The sequence below is a fragment of the Falco rusticolus genome, chromosome W, assembly GCF_015220075.1.
Source record: "Falco rusticolus isolate bFalRus1 chromosome W, bFalRus1.pri, whole genome shotgun sequence".
NCBI lineage: Eukaryota > Metazoa > Chordata > Aves > Falconiformes > Falconidae > Falco > Falco rusticolus.
Genome location: NC_051209.1, coordinates 19,048,416 through 19,058,168, shown reverse-complemented (window position 1 = coordinate 19,058,168; position 9,753 = coordinate 19,048,416). Strand labels below are relative to the sequence as shown.

At 45.9% G+C, this 9,753-nt stretch overlaps 1 pseudogene; it reads left to right on the top strand.

The window, feature by feature from the left end:
* The first annotated feature begins 302 nt into the window (after window positions 1-302).
* LOC119140720 lies at window positions 303-2,702 on the top strand (annotated as a pseudogene).
* Window positions 2,703-9,753: the final 7,051 nt, after the last annotated feature.

Here is a 9,753-nt window from a genome sequence, read left to right as displayed (position 1 = left end):
TGAGGGCTCTGTCTATTGGGATCTTACTAAAAAAAATCAAAGTGCAAAAGGGGAAAGTGCTAAAAGGGGGAGTTGCCCTCATATTAATGAGAATTGTCTGCTTGGGAAAGTGAAGGGACAACCTTATAGTAACTATAAGCTGCCTTCCCAAAGCAGATTTTGGTCCCTTCAACCACTCGGGGAAGAGAAGGGCGACACAGCAGTGGCTGTGTGTTTGTAACTAAGTCTAGCCTCCCCGAAGTGGGTTTGGTCCCTTTGTAGTGAGAATGGCCAAAAAGGCTGATAATAAAGACTCTTTGTTAATGAAAGATCAGGACATGTTTTACACATTTTTGGCAAAGAATGGGGCTCGACCCTCTGTACTCGGAGAAGATTGGGCTCGAGATAATTGGACAAACTTGCAGAGTGTAGTGGACCGAGTGACGTCTTTACAGACTGAAGCTAAGGTTAGATCAGGTAAGGGCAAAACTATAGTCTGTGCCATTTTCGGAGCCAGCTTGGTCGCAGCAATTGAAGATGGCCTTAGGAAATGTAGTAATGAAAACAAGATTATAGAATCCCTTGAAAATTTGATGAAAATTCTGCAAGAAACAAATTATGACTTAGAACAACAATTAGAGAAAGAAAGGGAAGAAAACCACTTGTTAAAAACCACTCTGAAGGCGGAATGCTTTAAAGACACTGAAGCACTGTGTGAGGTAGAGCTGGAAGTGGAGGGAAAGGGTATTCGACAAATAAACCCAACATACCCTCAGAAGGAGTTGGAGGAGGCGAGAAAATGTTTTGTGGAAAACCCTCAAGTGAGACCCTTAATTAAAACAGAATATACTTACCTGAATGAGGACGATGATGATCCTCACATTACAACCAAAGAGACACCATATACTGCCACGGAGCTAGCCAAACTGAAAAGAGAGTATGGGCGCCTTCCTAAAGAATCGGAAACAGAGTACGTGTGGTGCGTATCCTTAACTGGGAGGGGACCAAATCCAATTAAGTGAAAAGGAAGCCAATGGCTATTGGGGTCATGGAGTTTTCTTGACAACAGGAGATAAATGTGCCCCATGGTCCCTAATCCAGTGGGCTGCTTATTGGGCTGGAGGATTGAACCCATTGGACAGAGGAGATCCCCTGGCAATCACCGGCACAGCTGATCAGTTGCTAGAAAGTGTACACAAAGCAGCCTGCTTGCAAATGATACATGAAAGAAAATTACTTCCTGGATATGAATCCCCAGTGATGCTGCCGGCGAATATCGAAATCATGACCCCCTTGATAAGGGGACTTCCAGAGTCACTCAAATCTACAGGGATTAGCCTTCAAAGGACCATCGCGTCCTGTAGAAAGGCTGGAAGGTTTTATTAGAAGCCAGAGAAATGAATCCAATGCCACATTGGATTCAATTTTTACCCACCATACGACCCCCACATCAAGCAATAAAAAGATATGGACCTGGGGGAAAGTAGCACAAGACTTGATAGATTATAGTAGAAAATATGGTCCTGTAAAAATCATGGAGGAAAAGTCAAGGGGAATCCACCAAATGGAAGTTGAGGATTTGCCCCTCCCCGCTGGTAAAACTGTAGCCACCACTGATGCCCTGAGAAAGGAGCATCCGCACCATAAACAGGAAAGGGAGGACAGTCCGTGACCCGACAAAAGTTGTGACTTTTGGGAATTAAAAAGGGAGTCCCCAGGGATATAATGGATGGCTTACCACTTGATAAACTGAGCAAGGTGGTGTTGAAATGGCATAATCCAAAACAACCCTCTCAGACACAGTGCAGGAAAGAAATCTCAACCGGTATGCCCTCGTCTCCCCCCCACTGAGGAAGCTCTTTCCCATAAGCAGGGAAACTAGAACCTCCATTCCCTGGTAGTGGGTGGGGGAATGGAGGATGGATTTATATCTGTCAGCTCACAAAAACTAAAGGAGGAGACTTATTAATCACAGTTATAGCTGGCCCTAAGCATGCACCAGTGACCTTTCTAATGTATACTGGCGCACAGGTCTCCGCTCTGACTGAGGAAGATGCTGAAAGATGTGGTGTTTTTCCCTTGAGGAAATTATGAAAGTTGCCCCGGTAAAGTTGACACTACCAGGAGAGGAAGGTACGGTCACTGTTATAATGGTGGTCGGAGACATTCCAACAAATTTGCTAGGAATGGATGCCCTCAAGGGAAAGCAGTGGGAGGACTATGAAGGATTGTTGTGGACCTTTGGAACATCGCAGCTGCATGTCAGACTGCTTCAAACGGCACCCTCACTGCAGTTCAGCAAAATAACTAATGTCAAACAATATCCCCTTCCCCTGGGAGCAAAGGAGGGCATCAAACCAGTTATGCAGGAAATGCGAGAACAGAGAGTGATGATAAATACCCATTCCCCTTTTAATTCTCCAGTGTGTCCAGTGAGGAAACCTAACGGGAAGTGGCGGCTCACAGTAGATTTTCGGAGGCTGAATGCTAACACCGATCCTTTAACTGCTGCAGTCCCTAATCTGTCTGAATTGATAACAGTAATCCAGGAAAAAGCCCATCCAATCATGGCAACAATAGATGTTAAAGACATGTTTTTTATGATACCTTTGCGACCAGAAGATAAAGAATGTTTTGCTTTCACGTGGGAAGGGCAGCAATTTACTTTCACCCGCCTTCCCCAAGGGTATAAACATTCCCCCACATCGGCTCATCATGCTTAAACCCAGGAGCTGGAAAAAATGCTAAAGCCCGAAGGCATAGTTGTTTATCAGTACATTGATGATATTCTTGTGGGGGGAAATGAAATAGAGGAGGTGGGAGCAGCCCACAAGATTATAATTTCACTTTTGGAAAATTTGGGTTTGCAGATTCCTCCAGAAAAGGTCCAAAAGCCCTTGCAAGAAGTGAAATTCCTAGGAACTGGTGGAAAGGGGGAATGACATGCATCCCACCAGATACCCTTGCTTCCTTAGATCAGATCAAAATGCCTGAGTCAAAAAAGGATCTGCAGCATGTCTTAGGATTATTGGTGTTCTGGAGAAAACACATCCTGGACTTTTCTGTCATTGCCAGACCTCTTTATGATTTGCTAAGAAAAGGGGTCAAATGGGAATGGACTGCTTCTCAGGAAGAGGCTATGCGATTGTTAATTTTTGAAGCAACAGCACACCAAGCTTTTGGTCCTATCCACCCTACAAACTCTTTCCAGGTGGACTGGGGGTTTGCTTTATCAGGATTGTCGGTACACATATGGAAGCAGGGCCCCGAGGGTCCAACCCAGGCTGTGGGATTTTACTCCCGTGGCTTTAGGGATGCTGAGAGAAGATACACTGCTTGGGAGAAAGGTTTGTTTATGGTTAGCTTGAGTCTCATAGAAGTAGAAAAAATTTGTACGACAACAACCCATCATATTGAGAGGCCCATTTAAAGTTATAAAAACAGTCACTACTGGGACTCCTCCCCCTGACGGGGTGGCCCAGAAAGCTTCAGTACGAAAGTGGTATGCTCAGATTGAACACTATTGTAACACTTTCTCAGTATCTGAAGGAGCTTAAAAAACCCTAGCTATACAAGAAGTAGAAAGCCTGGACGAGGGCCAAGATAAACCTGCCTCAGTCATTCAGGTGGCCCCTCCTTTTCCCTGTGAACAGTCAGTTAGTGCTTGGTTTACTGATGCTCCTGCCGAAAGAGAAGGAAAAGTGTGGAAATAACGAGCAGTAGCGCTCCATACCTCTTCCGATGAACAGATTATAACAGAGGGAGAGGGTAGTGCACAAGTTGGTGAATTAATTGGCACAAACTACTTCTTCTGTTTACATTTATACTGATTCTTATGCTGTATTTAAGGGATGCACTGAATGGCTTCCTTTCTGGGAGCAAAATGAATGGCAGGTTAATAGGATTCCAGTGTGGCAAAAGGAAAAATGGCAAGACATCTTATGTATTGTTAGCCGAGGGAACTTTGCTGTAGGTTGGGTAGCTTCCCATCAGATAGATGGGGGGTCAGCGGGAGAATGGAATAATCGGGCTGATGAGTTAGCAAGGCTAGCCGCTGTGCAAAAGGACCAGATTTCAGAAGACTGGGAATGCCTGTTAGAATGGTTGCCTGTAAAGTGCAAACACACAGGAGCTAAAGATCTGTACCGTGAAGCCCTTGCCCAAGGCTGGCCCATCACCAGAGAAATGTGCAAAACCTGCATATCAGCCTGCAAACAGTGTTGAAGACGACTTGAAAGGCATCCTTTAGAGGATGACCCTCTGCATTTAAGGGAGAGCAAAGGCTTTTGGGATGCCTGGCAGGTGGATTATATTGGCCCCTTTAAGAAATTTGGAGGAAAACATTTTGTGCTGGTGGGAGTGGAAATAACATCAGGACTAGTCCAAGCTGAAGCCTTTAACAGGGCTACAGGGGAGAACACCGTGAAAGCACTGCATGAATGGTTTGGAACATTTCCAAAGCCACAAGAAATACAAGATAATGGAATTGTAGAAAGGACCAAGGGTCTCTTAAAATGAATTTTGAAACCTCATGAGGGAAATCGGGATGTCCGCTTGTGGGAAGCTGTTAAAGGTGTAAATGATAGGTGAGGGGTAAACGGATGCCCCAAAATCACCACTTTTTGCCCAAAGGCTCCTTCCTTGATTCCCTCATTAAAGGGACCAAATGATTCAAAGAACCCAGCTCACTTCCCAGGACAACCCGTTCTGGTGGAGCTCCCTACCGTGGGAAGTGTGCCACTGGTACTGAAAAGCCCATTGAATGCATATGCATGGGTAGCCTCCAATGCCCTGGGAAAGGAACATCGGAAAAATACCTGCTGGATAATTCCATCATTTTAACTCTTTTTTTTGCCTCAGGGAGGCAAACTCTGTTGTTTTATTTTTACAGGAGAACTCCGAGGGGCACCGAGAATAACACGAACTGTAAATGGATGAAAATTCAAAGGCCTATTAATTACCTAGTCCCTTACTGAACCAACAAACAGCTATGGAATTGAACCCCATGGTTCTATTTTGTCTTGTAAAAACCAAAGCCAAGACTGTTGGCTAAATTTGACTGCAATGCAATACCCCCATAAGATTATGTGTGGCAAAACCAACACAAGATACCAGGGGGAACTCAGGATAGAAGTCATAACACCTACCACTCAACCAATAGCTGTACCCAAGCAAAAATTTTTTGCAATTGGACCATACATAATCAGAAATACAGGTCAGCAACAAATGTTGTTTAATCCAGAATGGTCTCTTAAACGAGTTGAGTTGTTGATGCTAGTTAATGTTTCAGAAATTCAGCCAGCCTGCTCTCCTTTCCTAAAACCTTATTACGAGGGATGGATAACCTGGCTGCGGAAACGGACACCTTCTGGGAAATGGACTCAGAGAGACCTAACTGGTGTTTTGGGAACAGGATTGGGGGTTCTGAATGGTATTGACTCAGAGATATTAATGAAAAAATTGGCCACTACAGCTAATGATCTGGCAGGATTGCAACGGCCTTTGCGGTCTTCCCTATTGGCTCTGGGAACTAACTAGCGGCTCTTAGCAAATGTGCTACCAAAATGGGAAAAAGTGAATGTGAAAGACCACGAACTGATTGTAGATGCACTTGGTATAATCCAGAATAACTTTTCTTTGACTCTCAGTTGTATCCAGGAGCTGATTATGGATGCAATCAGTGGCTTCCTTGATTATTAGAGAAGGTGAAGAAGGCACTTTCCCCACTGAAATTCGGAAAATAGTCTGGGACAGTGCCATCGACTTTGAGAGGTAGCTCCAATCCTGGTGGAATTTGGTAAACTTTACTTATAATCCCACCACAAACATTGCCACAGCTTTTGTGTTGGCGATATACCACGCGTCAATAAATGTAATCTGCCCCATCATTGCCTTAGGGTTGAACCACAGTGGAACTACACTCTGTCCTTTTGAGCACAGAGTATGGGCCCAAAAGGTGGATGAGAAATGGCAAACTGTGGATTTGGAATCTTGTATCATGCAGGAGCAGCAAGGGTTTGTCTGCGAAGGCAACACAATCAGAGCTCAAGACATTTGTTTAGACACTACACAGAATATCTGTCATTTCAAGATTCGTCCTGACGATAACTCTGAAACAGTGCTTGCATATATTGGCAAAGGTTGTGTGTGTTTGAGGACTGCTTGTAATTCTGTATCTGTAGATATGGCGATTGTGGATACTAAGAATCATTCGAATTTTTGTGTTTGAAATTTTATTAACATCACTGGATGTGACTTTTCCTATTTAGCCCCAGTCACATCTCACCAGCTCTTGAAATCTAATTATACACTGATTCACGAATTGCAGCCTGTACACATTGGGATGAATCTCACTTTGGTAAAACAACTGTTACAGCATCAAGACTTGATCAAGATTCTGGAAAAGGTCAGAGAAAACGGACAGAAAACCTTGATAATTTCCACCACAATGTGGAAGAAATACATCATGTCTTGAGGAGAGTGGGAAAAGATGCAGAACATAGATGGTGGAACACACTTCTTGGATGGTCACCAACTGCTACAGGCATCTTGAACAAGTTGTGTCACCCTATTGTTGTCCTTTTGATATTGGTCTTGATCAGTTTTGTTTCATCAATAATATTGTATGTCTTGAATTGGAGAATGATAAAGCGATTGACACATTTGACATCTGTAGTCAATGCACATAACTTGTTGAATATCCCCTCCAACATGGACATCCCTAAATCTATTGACACAAGGCAAATTGTATAAGACCTAAGCAGATTTATGTTTAGTCATTTTTATGAATATCATTTGATTATTGTAAATTGCTGGAGATAAAGTTGACTCTTTTCCCCTTTCTTTTTCCTGTCTGTCATTTTCCTTTCCTGTTTTTCATTCCCAATCCTCTTTTACCCCTCTTAGAGGGTTATACCACTGCCACGCAGTCCTGATAACAATGTTGAGCCACGGGGTGGTGTAAGAGTCAGTCTAAAGAGAAAGATATTGTCTCAACATTGCCAACAGAGGCCTGGAGATGGAATGCGGTCCTCATGGACACCAAGACACCAAGACCCTGGGAAAGAGAACTGCATGGTCCGAGGAGTACTATGCCGTTCCCTGCTACCTGGGATTGAAAGGAACAACTACGATAAGGCCGCGCAACCGCTGTCCAGAAGATGGATCACAACCACTGTCGTAGCAATGAACCAGAAAACTTGAACTTCAGATGAACTTTCTTCATTATAATATCATTATAATACAAGAACACACCTCCTAGTCTGAAGCTACCCACCTCTAAGGCAAACCACGCCTCAGGCACTCCTCTTTGGACATGCGTGGTAACCTTGCTCGAGAAGGCGGAGACTGGCAGCAATCCATGGGCCAGAGGAGGAGCAAGGTGTGTTGCTTGGCGTATAAGATGGCTCCTTAGCAACCAAACTTTGGAGATCTTCCCCACCAAGGAAGGACCGGCGGGACGCTGCCTGGACCTGGGACCATAGGGATGCCTTGGACCCGTGGTGGTAGCTATAATCCTCTTTCCTTTTCTCTTTACTTTACTTTTTCTTCCCTTCCTGTCACTCTACCTATTGCACGCCGCTTTACAGGCAAGCAATAAAGTTCCGCTGTTTGATCAAAGCATAACCCCTTGGCGTGGTCGCCTTGATTTTTTGCGCTTTGAGATCATAGTAAACCAACCATCATGAGCCCACTGAGTAGACTGTGACACCATCCTCTTGACACTCACCCTTCAGATGTTTGTAGACATTGATAAGATGCCCTCTCAGTCTTCTCTTCTCCAAGCTAAACAGGCCCAGCTCTCTCAGTCTTTTCTCATAAGGGAGATTCTCCAGTCCCCTAATCACCTTTGTAACTCTCTGCTGGACCCTCTCCAGTAGTTCCCTGTCTCTCTTGAACTGGGGAGCTGTCGCATGCTGGTCTGAGACCGGAGCGTAGTTCTGTTTGTATTCTCAGGAACAGAATTAAGACTCAAAACGGAGTCAAGAGCCAAGGAACTTTATTTGGCCAACAATAAATCTGCGAATGCAAAGTGAGAGATCGCGACAGATAAAGAGAGAAAGGAAGGAAAGAAAGAAGGAAAGAGTTCACAGCAATAGTTACCACCCCGTAGCTGTGGCGTCCCGACAGTCCGATTCCCTTCCAAGTCCATCCAATGTTAGTTGGTTCTGTTCTTTTATAGAGTTGTTACAAGCTGTTCTGCTTGACCACACCTTCCACCCGGCAATGGTGCATGTGCCCAACGTCATCAGGTGGTCCTCAGGGGCCTCCAGGCACCTTGATCCCCCTGACCCCAGGTCTGAGCGCATGCACAGGGGTTTGGTAAAGTTTTGCAGGATCAGCCTCCCCTGTTGCTCCATGGTGTTAGTCAGTTTCCTCCTTTAACAATGTATAGATAAATCTCTTCTGTGGCAGTGGTGTTATCTTCCTGCCTTATCAATGTATAGATAGATCATTCACTGTGGTGATGGCATGAGTTTCCTGCCATAGCAATGTTGAGACAACACATCTGATGTGGCGATGGTTTGTCTCACCGGCGCAGTCTCTTACAGGAGCCCAGAACTGGACACAGTACTGCAGATGCAGCCTCACCAGGACAGAGCAGAGGGGGAGGATAACCTCCATCAACCTGCTGGCCATGCTGCTCCTAATGCACCCTAGGATCCCATTGAACTTCTTGGCCACAAGGGCACGCTGCTGCCTCATGCTCAACTTGCTCTCCACCAGCACTCCCTAGTTCCTAGGCCAATTCCCCTCTTCCCTCCTCCCTGCAAAATAAAAACCCCAAACCCCAAACAAACCACCACCACTACCCTCTCCAACACCTCCACAAAACCCTCATTTGCACGGCATGACTGAGAGCAGTATGTATTGAGAATTTGAAAATGGGTGTATAGTGGGTTTGCATGGCAAGGTTTTGGTAGTGGGGCGGGGCTACAGAGGTGGTGGCTTCTGTGCGAAGATGCCAGAAGCTTCCCCCATGTCCAATGGAGCCAATGCCGTACGGCTCCAAGACAGACCTGCCGCTGGCCAAGATGCAATGGTGGTAGCGCCACTGTGGTAGCATTTTAAGAAGGGGGGTGGGGGGGGTGGGGGGGTGGAATCTGTGCCAGTGGAAGAGAGGAGTGAGACTATGGGAGAGCAACAACTTTGCAGACACCAAGGTCAGTGAAGAAGGAGGGGGAGGAGGTGCTCCAGGCACTGGAGCACAGGTACCCCTGCAGCCCATGGTGAAGACCATGGTGAGGCAGGCTGCCCCCCTAAGCTCATGGAGGTCCATGGCGGAGCAGATATCCACCTGCAGCCTGTGGAGGACCCCATGCCAGAGCAGGTGGATGCCTGAAGGAGGCTGTGACCCATAGGAAGCCCACGCTGAAGAAGGTTTACTGGTAGGACTTGTGACCCCGTGGAGGACCTATGCTGGAGCAGTCCGTTCCTGAAGGACTGCACCCCATGGAAGGGACCCATGCTGGAGCAGTTTGTGAAGAACTGCAGCCTGTGGGAAGGACTCCCATAGGGGTAGTTAATGGAGAACTGTCTCCTGTGGGAGGGACCCCACGTTGGAGCAGGGGAAGAGTGTGAGGAGTCCTCCCCCTGAGGAGGAAGGAGAGGCAGAGACAACATGTGATGAATTGCCCATAAGACCCATTCCCCATTCCCCTGCACCGCTCGGGGGGAGGAAGTAGAGAAATCGGGAATTAAGTTAAGCCTGGGTAGAAGGGAGGGGTGAGGAGAAGGTGGATTTTTTTCTGATTTGGATAGTAATTAATTAAA